This window comes from Thalassophryne amazonica, chromosome 3 (genome assembly GCF_902500255.1).
Source record: "Thalassophryne amazonica chromosome 3, fThaAma1.1, whole genome shotgun sequence".
In the NCBI taxonomy this organism is placed as follows: Eukaryota; Metazoa; Chordata; class Actinopteri; order Batrachoidiformes; family Batrachoididae; genus Thalassophryne; species Thalassophryne amazonica.
This window is the reverse complement of record NC_047105.1, coordinates 22857499-22876686: the sequence shown is the minus strand read 5'-3', so window position 1 is coordinate 22876686 and position 19188 is coordinate 22857499. Positions and strand designations below refer to the sequence as shown.

Here is a 19188-nt window from a genome sequence, read left to right as displayed (position 1 = left end):
CGAAGAACAGTGACCAGCGGGCTTGCCTGGGGTTCAGCCGCTTGGCGGTCCTGATATACTCCAGGTTCCGATGGTCAGTGAAAACCGTGAATGGCACAGATGCTCCCTCCAACAGGTGTCTCCACTCCTCAAGAGCCTCTTTCACCGCAAGGAGTTCTCGATTGCCGACGTCATAGTTCCGTTCAGCTGGGGTCAACCTGCGAGAAAAGTAGGCACACGGGTGAAGAACCTTATCGGTCTCTCCGCTCTGGGATAGCACGGCTCCTATCCCTGAGTCAGAGGCGTCCACTTCAACCACGAACTGGCGGCTAGGGTCGGGCTGCACCAAAACTGGCGCAGTAGAGAACCGTCGTTTCAACTCCTTGAACGCGGCTTCGCACCGATCCGACCAGGTGAAGGGAACTTTTGGAGAGGTCAGGGCTGTCAGGGGGCTAACTACCTGACTGTAGCCCTTAATGAACCTCCTATAGAAATTAGCGAAGCCGAGGAACTGTTGCAGCTTCCTACGGCTTGTTGGTTGGGGCCAATCTCTCACCGCCGCAACCTTGGCCGGATCAGGGGTGACGGAGTTAGAGGAGATGATAAACCCCAGGAAGGACAAAGACGTGCGGTGAAACTCGCACTTCTCGCCCTTCACAAACAGTCGGTTCTCTAATAACCGCTGCAGGACCTGACGTACATGCTGGACATGGGTCTCAGGATCCGGAGAAAAGATGAGAATATCGTCCAGATATACGAAGATGAATCGGTGCAGGAAGTCCCGCAAGACGTCGTTAACCAAGGCTTGGAACGTCGCGGGGGCGTTGGTGAGGCCGAACGGCATGACCAGGTACTCAAAGTGACCTAACGGGGTGTTAAATGCCGTCTTCCATTCGTCTCCCTTCCAGATCCGAACCAGGTGATACGCATTTCTAAGATCCAGCTTAGTAAAGATTTTGGCTCCATGCAGGGGGGTGAACACGGAATCCAACAATGGCAACGGGTATCGATTGCGAACCGTAATCTCATTCAGCCCCCTGTAATCAATGCATGGACGGAGTCCGCCATCTTTCTTGCCCACAAAAAAGAAACCTGCCCCCATCGGGGAGGTGGAGTTCCGGATCAGCCCGGCAGCTAATGAGTCCCGGATGTAGGTCTCCATTGATTCGCGCTCAGGTCGTGAGAGGTTGTACAGCCTGCTGGACGGGAACTCAGCGCCTGGAACCAAATCAATGGCACAATCGTACGGACGGTGCGGGGGAAGGGTGAGTGCCAGATCCTTGCTGAAGACGTCAGCAAGATCGTGGTACTCAACCGGCACTGCCGTCAGATTGGGAGGGACTTTGACCTCCTCCTTAGCATGTAAACCGGGAGGAACCGAGGATCCTAAACACACCCGATGGCAGGTTTCGCTCCACTGAACCACCACCCCAGACGGCCAATCAATCCGGGGATTGTGCTTCAACATCCATGGGAAGCCCAAAATCACGCGGGAGGTAGAAGGAGTTACAAAAAACTCAATCTCCTCCCGATGGTTTCCAGACACCACCAGAGTTACTGGTTGTGTCTTGTGTGTGATTAAAGGGAGGAGGGTGCCATCTAGTGCCCGCACCTGCACTGGCGAAGGAAGCGCCACCAGAGGGAGCCCTACCTCCCTTGCCCATCTGCTGTCTACCAGATTCCCTTCTGACCCCGTGTCCACCAGTGCTGGGGCTTGAAGGGTTAAATCCCCGCTCAGGATTGTAACTGGGAGTCGTGTGGCAATCTGTGTGTGTCTCACGTGAATGTTTTGACCCCCCCTTAGCCCAGTCTCTGAGGGCGGTTGTTGTTTTGGCCGTTTGGGGCAGTTTTTCTGTGTGTGCTCCTTTGAGCTGCAGAGAAAACACTCCCCGTGGATCAGCCTCCTCATTTTGGCCCTGTGCATTTCCCTAACAACGTCAGCAGGGGGAGCTGTTGCCCCACAGAGCGCTGCGGCTGTGGAGCGTGGGGAGGGCGGCCCCTTTTCAAACCCGGAAGGGAGAGGGGCGGCGCGTATCCGCTCACGTCCTTCGCCTCGCTCCCGACGGCATTCCTCCAACCGATTGTCTAACCGTATAACGAGATCGATAAGCCCATCTAAATCCCGCGGTTCCTCCTTAGCTACCAGCTGCTCCTTCAGGACCAATGACAGTCCGTTTATGAAAGCGGCGCAGAGCGCAACGTTATTCCAGCCAGACCTCGCAGCCGCGATGCGGAAGTTGACTGCATAAGCGGCTGCGCTCTCGCGTCCCTGTCTCATTGACAGCAGCACAGTTGAAGCGGTCTCTCCTCTGTTAGGGTGATCAAACACTGTTCTGAACTCCCCCACAAACCCAGTGTATGCTGATAACAACCGTGAGTTCTGTTCCCAGAGCGCCGTAGCCCAGGCGCGTGCCTTACCCCGAAGCAGAGCAATCACATAAGCTATTTTACTAGCATCTGATGCGTACATGACGGGACGTTGTGCGAAGACGAGCGAACACTGCATGAGGAAGTCCGCGCACGTCTCCACACAACCTCCGTATGGCTCAGGAGGGCTTATGTATGCTTCAGGGGATGGTGGGAGGGGTTGTTGAACCACCACTGGAACGTTTATATCCTGCACAGGGTCAGCAGCAGGAGGAGCTGCAGCAGCGCCCTGAGCGCTCGCCGGCATCTGTGCAGAGAGATCCTCCACCCTGCAGTTCAGGAGGATGTTTTGCTCGGTCATTTGATCCAACCGAGCCGTGAAGGTGGTGAGAATGTGCTGCAGCTCACCAATCACGCCTCCTGCAGACGCCTGCGCTCCCTGCTCTCCCACTGGTCGTTCAACAGCCGGGTTACGCCCCTCGGAGTCCATGACGTGGCCGAGATATCCTGTTGTGAAAGTGTAGTGACACGGACCCACTACAGGGGGCGCAAATGAACGGCCAATAGATGAGCCAAAAAGTAACAATTTAATGTTGTGAAATGTGCACAACGAACATACAGACAATCTCAGAATATAATTACAGTCAATCCATAAAGGTGACGTGTGGGCAGGCTCGAGGATAGAAGACGTCTGTCCTGAGAAGAGCCGGAACCACACGATTTCCGCTGCCACAGAACCTGGTGAATACTGGAGCCGCCAAGTCCCGAATTCCCAGGTGATCACCGTCCCCGACTGTCGGATCTGGTACTGCTGGCGAGAACAAAGACAGTCAAGTGTGGGTGTGTGTACACCCAGTAACAACAACGGTGGGAATGCCACCTCCACCTCTCACTCAATACTTGCAGCGATCCCTCAGAGGAAAAAGAGTGCCGTCTTGCACAGCCTCCACAAAAAGGACCGGTACTCCTGCAAACACTCACAATAAACTGATTTACAAAATATCACAAAAAGGCTGAGGATATTACCTCTAATGAAGTACGATATCTCGGCGATGAGGTGGAGATGACGTCTGGGTTTTATGGAGTGCGATGATGTAGAATGTGTGACAGCTGTCAGGAATTAATGAGTGACAGCTGTCACTCCCGGCTGTGTCCGTGGCGGCAGCGCCCTCTCGTGCCTGAAGCCCGCACTTCAGGCAGGGCGCCCTTTGGTGTTGGGCCAGCAGTACCTCCTCTTCTGGCGGCCCACACAACAACAGAGTTGCCTCAAGGCGCTTCACACAAAGTCTAACCTTACTAACCCCCAGAGCAACATTGGTAAGGAAAAACTCCCTCTGAGGAAGAAACCTCAAGCAGACCAGACTCAAAGGGGTGACCCTCTGCTTGGACCATGCTACAGACAAAAATTACAGAACAATTCACAAAACGACTATACAGGAAATGCTGTTGGTGCACAGGACAGGAGGGTCGCCAGCACAGCTACCATACCCATCTCTAGATGGAGTCGTACCTTAAACAGAGAAAAAAAAAAAAACAGAATCAGGCATCAGAAAGTCAAGAAATACTGTATAATTTGCCAGCATTGATCAACAAGAAAAACAGAAGAAATACTAAGGTGATCACCGGCCACTAGCCCTAAACTTCACTAAAAGACTCAGAATTAAGGTAAAGTTGAGGCCGCAGCCCGCTCCGTTTCCTAGTAAAATGAATTAAAAGACTAAAAAGCGCAGAACTATACTATGCCAGTATGCTAGCCGTACGAAAGGGAAAAGAAGCCTATGACTCCTTCAGAGTTGTCATAGGTGTCCTGGTGGCTTCCCTCACCTTTCTTCTTAGAGACCCTGTGTGGTTTATGACAAATGTGGGTGTGGAATCCATTAGCTTAGCGGGGAAATCAGTGCCGAAAATCCATTATGGTGACAGTGCAGTTTATCTGCCAGAGAGAGAAATTCAACAAGTTGAGACTGTGGCCTGCTTGCATTGACGTGTCTATAAAAATCATAGAGAGATATGCTTTACAAACTTAATACCCATTACGACAGTGGATGATGTTGAAATTGAGGATGGGCCGTTGGGTGTTCCAACAATATCAAAGATTTCATGTCTGCTACCTACAACTCGTGTGGAATGGCTCAAACCTAAACCTACTTCCAGGCATCTTATATATGCTACTCTGGAACCACACTAAACCCAAACAGTCAAACCGTCAACCCCACTGAAGTCCTTAGTCTGGGTCTCATTAACATAAGATCACTATCCTCAAAATCATTGTTGATTAATGATCTAATTATGGATCATCACTTAGATATGATTGAGTTATGTGAAACCTGGCTTAAACCTTACAGCTGTTCTCCCCATAAATGAGGCCTGCCCACCGGCGTACACATTTAGTCACGTCCCTCGTAATGCGAAACTCAAGGTTTAGCTTATTAGCTGTTAGGGTCACAAATATAACTCATTTGAGCATCTGATTCACCGCTCTGCTCAGAATATTACACATTGCCAGGGTCAGAAGAATAAAAATCAGTCATATTACTTTGTCACTGTATATAGGCCCCCTGACCCATACTCTAAATTCTTAGATGAATTTGGTGCGTTCATCTCTAACTTGTCAACAAGTGCAGGTAACATTCTGATTATTGGTGATTTTAACATTCCTATAAATAAGCCTTCTGATCCCCTCTGTAAATCATTTATGGAAATTGTGGAAGCATTAGGATTTCAGCAATGCATTCAGGACTCGACTCACATTAGTGGAAATACCCTGGATTTCCTTCTCACACGTGGTATTGCTGTCACGAATATTGACATCATGCCTCTTGCTTTGGTGGTCACTGATCACTCACTTCTTAGGTTTACAATTTCGCTGCCATGTTTAGTGGAACAACAACCTTATTTATCAAAACCGCGATGCATCGACTCCTCAATTACAACTGAACTCAAAGCGAGACTGCCTGATATCTTAGCTTCACGTTTAGCAAATACCTAATCGGTAGACAGTCAACCCCCTTCTGTCTGATCATTTCTTAATAACATTAACATTTACTTTAATGGACTACCCACCAGTGGGGAATAAGTTTCAATTCAGTAGAAGTCTTTCTGAAAGCGCTGTAACTAGGTTTAAGGATATGATTCCTTCTTAGTTATGTTCTCCAATGCCATATACCAACACGGTGCCGAGTAGATACCTAAACTCTGTGAGTGAGATAGAGTATCTCGTCAATAGTTTTACATCCTCATTGAGCACAACTTTGGATGCTGTAGCTCCTCTGAAAAAGAGAGCCTTAAATCAGAAATGCCTGACTCCGTGGTATAACGCACAAACTCGCAGCTTAAAAGAGATAACCCGTACATTGGAGAGGAAATGGTGTCTCACTAATTTAGAAGATCTTCACTTAGCCTGGAAAAAGAGTCTGTTGCTCTATAAAAAAGCCCTCCGTAAAGCTAGGACATCTTACTATTCATCACTAATTGAAGAAAATAAGAACAACCCCAGGTTTCTTTTCAGCACTGTAGCCAGGCTGACAAAGAGTCAGAGCTCTATTGAGCCGAGAATTCCTTCAACTTTAACTAGTAATGACTTCATGACTTTCTTTGCTAATAAAATTTTAACTATTAGAGAAAAAATTACTCATAACCATCCCAAAGACATATCGTTATCTTTGGCTGCTTTCAGTAATGCTGGTATTTGGTTAGACTCTTTCTCTCCGATTGTTCTGTCTGAGTTATTTTCATTAGTTACTTCATCCAAACCATCAACATGTCTATCAGACCCCATTCCTACCAGGCTGCTCAAGGAAGCCCTACCATTAATTAATGCTTCAATCTTAAATATGATCAATTTATCATTATTTGTTGGCTATGTACCACAGGCTTTTAAGGTGGCAGTAATTAAACCATTACTTAAAAAGCCATCACTTGACCCAGCTATCTTAGCTAATTATAGGCCAATCTCCAACCTTCCTTTTCTCTCAAAAATTCTTGAAAGGGTAGATGTAACACAGCTAACTGATCATCTGCAGAGGAATGGTCTATTTGAAGAGTTTCAGTCAGGTTTTAGAATTCATCATAGTACAGAAACAGCATTAGTGAAGGTTACAAATGATCTTCTTATGGCCTCAGACAGTGGACTCATCTCTGTGCTTGTTCTGTTAGACCTCAGTGCTGCTTTTGATACTGTTGACCATAAAATTTTATTACAGAGATTAGAGCATGCCATAGGTATTAAAGTTACTGCGCTGCAGTGGTTTGAATCATATTTATCTAATAGATTACAATTTGTTCATGTAAATGGGGAGTCTTCTTCACAGACTAAGGTTATTTATGGAATTCCACAAGGTTCTGTGCTAGGACCAATTTTATTCACTTTATACATGCTTCCCTTATGCAGTATTATTAGACGGCATTGCTTAAATTTTCATTGTTACGCAGATGATACCCAGCTTTATCTATCCATGAAGCCAGAGGACACACACCAATTAGTTCAACTGCAGGAATGTCTTACAGACATGAAGACATGGATGACCTCTAATTTCCTGCTTTTAAATTCAGATAAAACTAAAGTTATTGTACTTGGCCCCACAAATCTTACAAACATGGTGTCTAACCAGATCCTTACTCTGGATGGCATTACCCTGACCTCTAGTAATACTGTGAGAAATCTTGGAGTCATTTTTGATTAGGATATGTCCTTCAATGCGCATATTAAGCAAATATGTAGGACTGCTTTTTTGCATTTGCGCAGTATCTGTAAAATTAGAAAGGTCTTGTCTCAGAGTGATGCTGAAAAACTAATTCATGCATTTATTTCCTCTAGGCTGGACTATTGTAATTCATTATTATCAGGTTGTCCTAAAAGTTCCCTGAAAAGCCTTCAGTTAATTCAAAATGCTGCAGCTAGAGTACTGACGGGGACTAGAAGGAGAGAGCATATTTCACCCATATTGGCCTCTCTTCATTGGCTTCCTGTTAATTCTAGAATAGAATTTAAAATTCTTCTTCTTACTTACAAGGTTTTGAATAATCAGGTCCCATCTTATCTTAGGGACCTCATAGTACCATATCACCCCAATAGAGCGCTTCACTCTCAGACTGCAGGCTTACTTGTAGTTCCTAGGGTTTTTAAGAGTAGAATGGGAGGCAGAGCCTTCAGCTTTCAGGCTCCTCTCCTGTGGAACCAGCTCCCAATTCGGATCAGGGAGACAGACACCCTCTCTACTTTTAAGATTAGGCTTAAAACTTTCCTTTTTTGCTAAAACTTTAGTTAGGACTGGATCAGGTGACCCTGAACCATCCCTTAGTTATGCTGCTATTGACTTAGACAGCTGGGGGGTTCCCATGATGCACTGAGTGTTTCTTTCTCTTTTTGCTCTGTATGCAAGACTCTGCATTTAATCATTAGTGATTGACCTCTGCTGTCTTCCACAGCATGTCTTTTTCCTGATTCTCTCCCCTCAGCCCCAACCAGTCCCAGCAGAAGACTGCCCCTCCCTGAACCTGGTTCTGCTGGAGGTTTCTTCCTGTTAAAAGGGAGTTTTTCCTTCCCACTGTTGCCAGGTGCTTGCTCACAGGGGGTCGTTTTGACCGTTGGGGTTTTTCTGTAATTATTGTATGGCTTTTGTCTTACAATATAAAGCGCCTTGGGCAACTGTTTGTTGTGATTTGGCGCTATATAAATAAAATTGATTGATTGAATTGATTGATTGATATTCCTCGGTCACAAATCACTCCTGCCACCTTTCTCCACCCACTCCACCCTGCCTGCACTCTTTTCTTCACCCCTCTACCACACTCTCCATTACTGATTTGGCGCTATATAAAAAAAATGATTGATTGATTGATTGACTTTGAACAGTTGACCCCAAATATTTAAACTCATCTACTTTCACCACTTCTACTCCTTGTAACTGCACTATTCCACTGGACTCCCTCTCATTCACACACATGTACTCAGTCTTGCTTCTACTGACTTTCATTCCCATTCTCTCCAAAGCATATCTCCACTTCTCCAGACTAGACTCAACTTGCTCTCTACTCTCTCTACACATCACAATGTCATCTGCAAACATCATAGTCCATGGGGACTCCTGTCTGATCTCATCTGTCAACCTGTCTATCACCACTGCAAACAAGAAAGGACTCAGAGCTGATCCTTGGTGTAATCCCACCTCCACCTTGAATGAGTCTGTCATTCCGACTGCGCATCTCACCGCTGTCACACTATTCTTGTACATGTCCTGCACTACCCTAACATACTTCTCTGCCACTCCAGACTTCCTCATACAATGCTACAACTCTTCTCTTGGCACCCTATCATAAGCTTTTTCTAAGTCCACAAACACACAGTGCAACTCTTTCTGTCCTTCTCTGTACTTTTCCAACAGTATTCTCAGAGCAAACATTGCATCTGTAGTGCTCTTTCTCGACATGAAACCATATTGCTGCTCACAGATCTTCACCTGTTTTCTAAGCCTAGCTTCTACTACTCTTTCCCATAACTTCATGCTGTGGCTGATCAGCTTTATGCCTCTGTAGTTACTGCAGCTCTGCACATCACCCTTGTTCTTGAAAATAGGAACCAGCACACTTTGTCTCCACTCCTCAGGCATCCTCTCACTTTCCAAGATTTTATTAAACAATCTGGTTAGAAACTCTACTGCCATCTCTCCTAGACATTTCCATGCCTCCATTGGAATGTCATCTGGACCAACTGCCTTTCCACTCTTCATCCTCTTCATAGCAGCCCTCACTTCTTTCTTGCTAATCTCTTTTACTTCCTGATTTACTCTCACCACGTCATCCAGCCTTTTCTCTCGCTCATTTTCTTTATTCATCAACTCTTCGAAATATTCCCTCCACCTTCTCAGCACACACTCCTCATTCGTCAGCACATTACCATGTGCATCTTTTACCACCCTAACCTGCTGCACATCCTTTCCAGCTCTGTCCCTTTGTCTGGCCAATCGGTACAAGTCCTTTTCTCCTTCCTTACTATTCAACTTCTTGTACAGCTCGTAATATGCCTTTTCCTTTGCTTTTGCCACTTCTCTTCTCGCCTTACGCAGCATCTCCTTGTACTCCTGTCTACTTTCTTCATCTCGCCGACTATCCCAAAACTTTTTCGCCAACCTCTTTCTCCTTATGCTTTCCTGGACCTCTTCATTCCACCACCAAGTCTCCTTGTCTTCCTTCCACTGTCCAGATGTCATACCCAGTACTGCCCTAGCTGTCTCCCTCACCACATCTGCAGTACTCTTCCAGTTGTCCAAAATTGCTTCCCCTGCAACTAGTGCTTCTCTCACCTGCTCGCTAAATTTCACACAACAGTCTTCCTCCTTCAGCTTCCACCATCTGATCCTTTGTTGAGCTCTCACTCTCTTCTTCTTCTTTACCTCTAAAGTCATCCTACAAACAACCATCCTATGCTGTCTAGTGACACTCTCTCCTGCTACCACCTTACAGTCTGTGATTTCTTTTAGCTTGCATCTCCTATAAAGAATGTAGTCCACCTGTGTGCACCTTCCTCCACTCTTATATGTTACCCTGTGCTCCTCCCTTTTCTTAAAGTAGGTATTCACCACAGCCATTTCCATCCTTTTTGCAAAATCAACTACCATCTGTCCTTCCCCATTCCTATCCTTGATACTATATCTACCCATTACTTCCTCATCACCTCTGTTCCCTTCACCAACATGCCCATTGAAGTCTGCTCCTATCACCACTCTTTCACGCTTGGGCACACTCTCCACCACCTCATCTAACACACTCCACAAATCTTCTTTCTCCTTCATCTCACAACCTACCTGTGGGGCATATGCACTGATGATAATCATTATCACCCCTTCAATTTCCAACTTCACACTCATCACCCTGTCAGACACTCGCTTAACCTCCAACACACTTTGAACATACTCTTCCTTTAAAATGACCCCAACACCATTTCTCTTCCTGTCCTCACCATGGTACAACAACTTGTACCCACCGCCGATGCTCCTGCTCTTACTTCCATTCCACTTGGTCTCTTGCACACACAATATGTCTACCTTTCTCCTCTCCATCATATCAGCCAGCTCTCTCCCTTTACCAGTCATACTACCCACATTCAAAGTCCCCACTGTCATTTCCACCCTTCTAGTTTTCTTCTTCTCCCGATGTTCGTGGCAACGTTTTCCTCCTCTTCTTCGTCGTCTTCGCCCAGCAGTAGCCCAATTTTCACTGGCACCCTGTTGGGCAATAGTACCAGTGGCGGACGTTGTTAACCCTGACCGCGACCGATCCAGTATGGGAATTCGATTCTGAGTCTGCATAGTTGGGTTGGCTTGTTTTACGCTGGATGCCCTTCCTGACGCAACCCTCCTCTTTTATCCGGGCTTGGGACCGGCACTCAGAATGTACTGGCTGCACACCCCATGTGGCTGAGTTGAAAGACTTCTACTGTAATGAAACTTATTCCCCACTGCTGGGTAGTCCATTAAAGTAAATGTAAATGTTATTAAGAAATGATCAGACAACAGGGGGTTTTCAGGGAATACTGTTAAGTCTTCAATTTCAATGCCATATGTCAGAACAAGACCTAAAGTGCGGTTAAAATGGTGGGTGGGCTCATTTACATTTTGAGATTAACCAAATGAATCTAATAATAGATTAAATGCAGTGTTGAGGCTGTCATTCTCAGCATCTATGTGGATGTTAAAATCACCCACTATAATTATCTTATCTGAGCTAAGCACTAAGTCAGACAAATGGTCTGAAAATTCACAGAGAAACTCACAGTAACGACCAGGTGGACAATAGATAATAACAAATAAAACTGTTTTTTGGGACTTGCAATTTGGATGGACAAGACTAAGAGTCAAGCTTTCAAATGAATTAAAGCTCTGTCTGGGTTTTTGATTAATTAATAAGCTGGAGTGAAGGATTGCTGCTAATCCTCCGCCTCGGCCCGTGCTACGAGCATTCTGACAGTTAGTGTGACTCGGGGGTGTTGACTCATTTAAACTAACATAATCATCCTGCTGTAACCAGGTTTCTGTAAGGCAGAATAAATCAATATGTTGATCAATTATTATATCATTTACTAACAGGGACTTAGAAGAGAGAGACCTAATGTTTAATAGACCACATTTAACTGTTTTAATCTGTGGTGCAGTTGAAGGTGCTATATTATTTTTTCTTCCCGGTCTGATTGGGGAGGGGCCGAGAGAAAACTACAGAGTCCGACATTGTTTTTTCAAAGTTACACACTGATTCAAAATTAATTTTAGTGACCTCCGATTGGCGTAACCGGGTGTCATTACTGCCGACGTGAATTACAATCTTACCAAATTTACGCTTAGCCTTAGCCAGCAGTTTCAAATTTCCTTCAATGTTGCCTGCTCTGGCCACCGGAAGACAACTGACTATGGTTGCTGGTGTCGCTAACTTCACATTTCTCAAAACAGAGTCGCCAATAACCAGAGTTTGATCCTCGGCGGGTGTGTCGCCGAGTGGGGAAAAACGGTTAGAGATGTGAACGGGTTGGTGGTGTACAGGGGGCTTCTGTTTAGAACTATGGTTCTTTCTCACAGTCACCCAGCCGGCCTGCTTTCCCTGTTGCTCGGGATCTGCTGGGGGACAGCTAACGGCGGCTAAGCTACCTTGGTCTGCACCAACTACAGGGGCCTGGCTAGCTGTAGGATTTTCCAAGGTGCGGAGCCGAGTCTCCAATTCGTCCAGCCTCTGGCCTCCAAAGCTACAAACAAGCTACACTTATTACAAGTACCGTTACTGCTAAAAGGAGGCCGAGGAATAACTAAACATTTCACACCCAGCGCAGAAAAGTGCAGGAGACAGGAGAAGCCGCCATGCTAAACCGGCTAAGAGCTAATAGCTGCGCTAAGCTAGCAGATTCCTAAAAACACACAAAGTGAATAATGTGTGAATAATTTAGAGGTGATTCAGCAGAGAGAGTGCTTTAATTAAGGCATGTGAAGATTACACTGTGAAATAAATCATTATCTAGTTATCTAGATCAATCTAACTACGCAGATTAAACAGCTAACAGATACAGCAAATCACCGCTGTGCTCCGGAACAGGAAGTGATACAATACCGCAGTGAGAGCCAACCACCAGTAGAGGCCAGTGTGATGACCTATCTATCATTCATTTCTGGATCTGTTCCTAAATGTTTCAAATCTCCAGTCAATCAATCAATCAATCAATTTTTTATATAGCGCCAAATCACAACAAACAGTTGCCCCAAGGCGCTTTATATTGTAAGGCAAGGCCATGCAATAATTACGTAAAACCCCAACGGTCAAAACGACCCCCTGTGAGCAAGCACTTGGCTACAGTGGGAAGGAAAAACTCCCTTTTAACAGGAAGAAACCTCCAGCAGAACCAGGCTCAGGGAGGGGCAGTCTTCTGCTGGGACTGGTTGGGGCTGAGGGAGAGAACCAGGAAAAAGACATGCTGTGGAGGGGAGCAGAGATCGATCACTAATGATTAAATGCAGAGTGGTGCATACAGAGCAAAAAGAGAAAGAAACAGTGCATCATGGGAACCCCCCAGCAGTCTACGTCTATAGCAGCATAACTAAGGGATGGTTCAGGGTCACCCGATCCAGCCCTAACTATAAGCTTTAGCAAAAAGGAAAGTTTTAAGCCTAATCTTAAAAGTAGAGAGGGTGTCTGTCTCCCTGATCCGAATTGGAAGCTGGTTCCACAGGAGAGGAGCCTGAAAGCTGAAGGCTCTGCCTCCCATTCTACTCTTACAAACCCTAGGAACTACAAGTAAGCCTGCAGTCTGAGAGCGAAGCGCTCTATTGGGGTGATATGGTACTACGAGGTCCCTAAGATAAGATGGGACCTGATTATTCAAAACCTTATAAGTAAGAAGAAGAATTTTAAATTCTATTCTAGAATTAACAGGAAGCCAATGAAGAGAGGCCAATATGGGTGAGATATGCTCTCTCCTTCTAGTCCCCGTTAGTACTCTAGCTGCAGCATTTTGAATTAACTGAAGGCTTTTCAGGGAACTTTTAGGACAACCTGATAATAATGAATTACAATAGTCCAGCCTAGAGGAAATAAATGCATGAATTAGTTTTTCAGCATCACTCTGAGACAAGACCTTTCTAATTTTAGAGATATTGCGTAAATGCAAAAAAGCAGTCCTACATATTTGTTTAATATGCGCTTTGAATGACATATCCTGATCAAAAATGACTCCAAGATTTCTCACAGTATTACTAGAGGTCAGGGTAATGCCATCCACAGTAAGGATCTGGTTAGACACCATGTTTCTAAGATTTGTGGGGCCAAGTACAATAACTTCAGTTTTATCTGAGTTTAAAAGCAGGAAATTAGAGGTCATCCATGTCTTTATGTCTGTAAGACAATCCTGCAGTTTAGCTAATTGGTGTGTGTCCTCTGGCTTCATGGATAGATAAAGCTGGGTATCATCTGCGTAACAATGAAAATTTAAGCAATACCGTCTAATAATACTGCCTAAGGGAAGCATGTATAAAGTGAATAAAATTGGTCCTAGCACAGAACCTTGTGGAACTCCATAATTAACCTTAGTCTGTGAAGAAGATTCCCCATTTACATGAACAAATTGTAATCTATTAGACAAACATGATTCAAACCACCGCAGCGCAGTGCCGTTAATACCTATGGCATGCTCTAATCTCTGTAATAAAATTTTATGGTCAACAGTATCAAAAGCAGCACTGAGGTCTAACAGAACAAGCACAGAGATGAGTCCACTGTCTGAGGCCATAAGAAGATCATTTGTAACCTTCACTAATGCTGTTTCTGTACTATGATGAATTCTAAAACCTGACTGAAATTCTTCAAATAGACCATTCCTCTGCAGATAATCAGTTAGCTGTTTTACAACTACCCTTTCAAGAATTTTTGAGAGAAAAGGAAGGTTGGAGATTGGCCTATAATTAGCTAAGATAGCTGGGTCAAGTGATGGCTTTTTAAGTAATGGTTTAATTACTGCCACCTTAAAAGCCTGTGGTACATAGCCAACTAACAAAGATAGATTGATCATATTTAAGATCGAAGCATTAAATAATGGTAGGGCTTCCTTGAGCAGCCTGGTAGGAATGGGGTCTAACAGACATGTTGATGGTTTGGATGAAGTAACTAATGAAAATAACTCAGACAGAACAATCTGAGAGAAAGAGTCTAACCAAATACCGGCATCACTGAAAGCAGCCAAAGATAACGATACGTCTTTGGGATGGTTATGAGTAATTTTTTCTCTAATAGTTAAAATTTTGTTAGCAAAGAAAGTCATGAAGTCATTACTAGTTAAAGTTAATGGAATACTCAGCTCAATAGAGCTCTGAGTCTTTGTCAGCCTGGCTACAGTGCTGAAAAGAAACCTGGGGTTGTTCTTATTTTCTTCAATTAGTGATGAGTAGAAAGATGTCCTAGCTTTACGGAGGGCTTTTTTATAGAGCAACAGACTCTTTTTCCAGGCTAAATGAAGATCTTCTAAATTAGTGAGACGCCATTTCCTCTCCAACTTACGGGTTATCTGCTTTAAGCTACGAGTTTGTGAGTTATACCACGGAGTCAGGCACTTCTGATTTAAAGCTCTCTTTTTCAGAGGAGGTACAGCATCCAAAGTTGTCTTCAATGAGGATGTAAAACTATTGACGAGATACTCTATCTCACTTACAGAGTTTAGGTAGCTACTCTGCACTGTGTTGGTATATGGCATTAGAGAACATAAAGAAGGAATCATATCCTTAAACCTAGTTACAGCGCTTTCTGAAAGACTTCTAGTGTAATGAAACTTATTCCCCACTGCTGGGTAGTCCATCAGAGTAAATGTAAATGTTATTAAGAAATGATCAGACAGAAGGGAGTTTTCAGGGAATACTGTTGTCTTCTATTTCCATACCATAAGTCAGAACAAGATCTAAGATATGATTAAAGTGGTGGGTGGACTCATTTACATTTTGAGCAAAGCCAATAGAGTCTAATAATAGATTAAATGCAGTGTTGAGGCTGTCATTCTCAGCATCTGTGTGGATGTTAAAATCGCCCACTATAATTATCTTAGCTGAGCTAAGCACTAAGTCAGACAAAAGGTCTGAAAATTCACAGAGAAACTCACAGTAACGACCAGGTGGACGATAGATAATAACAAATAAAACTGGTTTTTGGGACTTCCAATTTGGATGGACAAGACTAAGAGTCAAGCTTTCAAATGAATTAAAGCTCTGTCTGGTTTTTGATTAATTAATAAGCTGGAATGGAAGATTGCTGCTAATCCTCCGCCTCGGCCCGTGCTACGAGCATTCTGGCAGTTAGTGTGACTCGGGGGTGTTGACTCATTTAAACTAACATATTCATCCTGCTGTAACCAGGTTTCTGTAAGGCAGAATAAATCAATATGTTGATCAATTATTATATCATTTACCAACAGGGACTTAGAAGAGAGAGACCTAATGTTTAATAGACCACATTTAACTGTTTTAGTCTGTGGTGCAGTTGAAGGTGCTATATTATTTTTTCTTTTTGGATTTTTATGCTTAAATAGATTTTTACTGGTTATTGGTGGTCTGGGAGCAGGCACCGTCTCTACGGGGATGGGGTAATGAGGGGATGGCAGGGGGAGAGAAGCTGCAGAGAGGTGTGTAAGACTACAACTCTGCTTCCTGGTCCCAACCCTGGATAGTCACAGTTTGGAGGATTTCAGAAAATTGGCCAGATTTCTAGAAATGAGAGCTGCTCCATCCAAAGTGGGATGGATGCCGTCTCTCCTAACAAGACCAGGTTTTCCCCAGAAGCTTTGCCAATTATCTATGAAGCCCACCTCATTTTTTGGACACCACTCAGACAGCCAGCAATTCAAGGAGAACATGCGGCTAAACATGTCACTCCCGGTCCGATTGGGGAGGGGCCCAGAGAAAACTACAGAGTCCGACATTGTTTTTGCAAAGTTACACACCGATTCAATGTTAATTTTAGTGACCTCCGATTGGCGTAACCGGGTGTCATTACTGCCGACGTGAATTACAATCTTACCAAATTTACGCTTAGCCTTAGCCAGCAGTTTCAAATTTCCTTCAATGTTGCCTGCTCTGGCCACCGGAAGACAATTGACTATGGTTGCTGGTGTCGCTAACTTCACATTTCTCAAAACAGAGTCGCCAATAACCAGAGTTTGATCCTCGGCGAGTGTGTCTCCGAGTGGGGAAAAACGGTTAGAAATGTGAACGGGTTGGTGGTGTACACAGGGCTTCTGTTTAGAACTATGCTTCCTCCTCACAGTCACCCAGTCGGCCTGCTTTCCCGGCTGCTCGGGATCTGCCAGAGGGGAACTAACAGCGGCTAAGCTACCTTGGTCCGCACCGACTACAGGGGCCTGGCTAGCTGTAGAATTTTCCACGGTGCGGAGCCGAGTCTCCAATTCGCCCAGCCTGGCCTCCAAAGCTACGAATAAGCTACACTTATTACAAGTACCATTACTGCTAAAGGAGGCCGAGGAATAACTAAACATTTCACACCCAGAGCAGAAAAGTGCGGGAGAGACAGGAGAAGCCGCCATGCTAAATCGGCTAAGAGCTAGTAGCTGCGCTAAGCTAGCGGATTCCTAAAAACACGCAAAGTGAATAATGTGTAAATAATTTAGAGGTGATTCAGCAGAGGGAGTGCTTTAGTTAAGGCACGTGAAGATTACACTGGGAAACAAATCGTTATCTAGATAACTAGATCAATCTAACTGCGCAGATTAAACAGCTAACAGATACAGCAAAACACCGCTGTGCTCCGGAACAGGAAGTGATACAATACCGCAGTGAGAGCCAACCACCAGTAGTCAATCCAATCCAAGAGGTTGGATTTTGAGTGAGATATCCAGTGAGATAAGATTTTAAAGGTTCTGCTACAAACCTAAAAAACTGTTCACAGACTGGCACCTCCCTACCTAGTTGACCTAATTAAACCCTACGTACTGGCCTGGGCTTTGCGTTCTCAAGGTGCAGGACTACTTTGTGTCCCTAGGGTGAATTAAAAGTCTGCAGGTCACAGAGCTTTCTCTTATCATGCCCCTGTTCTGTGGAATGATCTCCCTGCGTCAATAAAACAGTCAGATTCTGTAAAGACTTTCAAGTCCAGACTTAAGACGCAGTTATTTTCCCTTTCGTATGGCTAGCATACTGGCATAGTATGTTTTATGCTTTTTACTCTTAATTCATTTTATTAGGAAACGGAGTGTGCCGTGGCCTCAACTTTATCTAAATTCTGGGTCTTTTAGTGAAGCTTAGGGCTAGTGGCCGGCGATCACCTAAGTATTTCTTCTGTTTTTCTTGTTGCTTAATGCTGACAAATTACACTGTATTTGTTGTCTTTCTGATGTTTGATTCTGCTTTTTTTCTTTTCTCTCTGTTTGAAGTGCGGCTCCATCCAGAGATGGGTGTGGTATCTGTTCCGGAAACCATCCTTTGCACCATCAATATTTCCTGCATGCTCGTTTTGTGAATTGTTTTGTAATTTGTGTCTGTATCATGGCCCAAGCAGAGAGTCACCCCTTTGAGTCTGGTCTGCTTGAGGTTTCTACCTCAGAGGGAGTTTTTCCTTGCCACTGTTTCTCTCGGGGTTGGTAAGGTTAGACCTTACTTGTGTGAAGAGTCTTGAGGCAACCTTGTTGTGATTTGGCGCTATATAAATGAAAATAAATTGATATTGAAATTCTTCTTACACTCTCAAATGGAAGACATAGAAGACTGAAGCGTAGAATTCCCGACACGACTTTAACTGGTCTGTTTTAATGTGTGCATAGCGCAATGGTGGGCACAGCTTACCAAAATGTTTGCTTCGATAACAGTTAATCTGTTAACTGAAAAGCAAACTTTTATAAAGCTAAACCGATAAACCCCTAAAAAATTTACTGGAAGTTACAGCTAAAAGCTAAATTAATAACTTTCAATATTGACTCCAGTACACTGGCAGCTGCTGACACAACAACAAGTCAGTGCTTCTGTCTCAGATCAGCCTTCTCTCAGTAAAAGAGAGCTGAGGGTTGACCCCGCCTTGATTGTCATGGAAAGTGGAGGAGAAATAAAAAACAAAATGAGTTCCACCCTCCTAGTCATGAATGGACAGTGAAATCAACCGATCATATAACTGCATTAAGAAATGCGTAATCATGAAAATTATTTAATGTCATGATGATGATGATGCTCAGCAAAATTAAATTGGAGCGATCGCCAGACCGCTACCAAGCTGGTAGCGTATTACTGACTCACTGTCATTTTACACACAGAGAACATCTCTGCTTCCTCTCGGTCTTTTCCACCAGCTTGTCTGCTTCCGACACTCAGCTTCTTAAAAGTCCTCCTCCCTCCTCTTACCAGTTTGGCCCCTTCGGAGCACTCTTAAGGCCTAAAGTACTTTGTGGACAACTTTCACTTCACCAAGGGAAAATTCTAAGAAATGTCTAAGAATTCAAGAAATTCTCAAAATTTTCTTAGAATAACACCACTAGAAGCTATATTTAGCCTTAGGATGCTTTGTGCATATGGGCCTTGGTGACCAGAGAGATGAGAAGAGAAGAGAAAGAGAAAGGAAATTAAAAGGAAAAGGATTTATTTTTCACACCATACAGACCTGCAGCTGTATCACACAAGTCATACACAGGCAGATAGTTATGACTTATGGTTAAAATTTTAAACTACTTCCAGACAAGTTATTGAAATTAACGTCACCTCTGTCGTTTTACAAAAGTGAAAATATTATATAATATAATATATATATATATATATGTAATGCACTAATTTCAAAGGTTTTAGTGTTTACAGAGTACAGACACATGCACAGTGTATTATGGGAAAATTG

The 19188-nt window shown here is 44.2% G+C and overlaps 1 protein-coding gene across 1 annotated transcript in view; it reads right to left on the bottom strand.

Annotated features, from left to right (window-relative positions):
* si:dkey-49n23.1 (semaphorin-3D) overlaps window positions 1-19188 on the bottom strand; it is a 231277-nt gene that overhangs the window by 188189 nt on the left and 23900 nt on the right. The window lies entirely within an intron of this gene.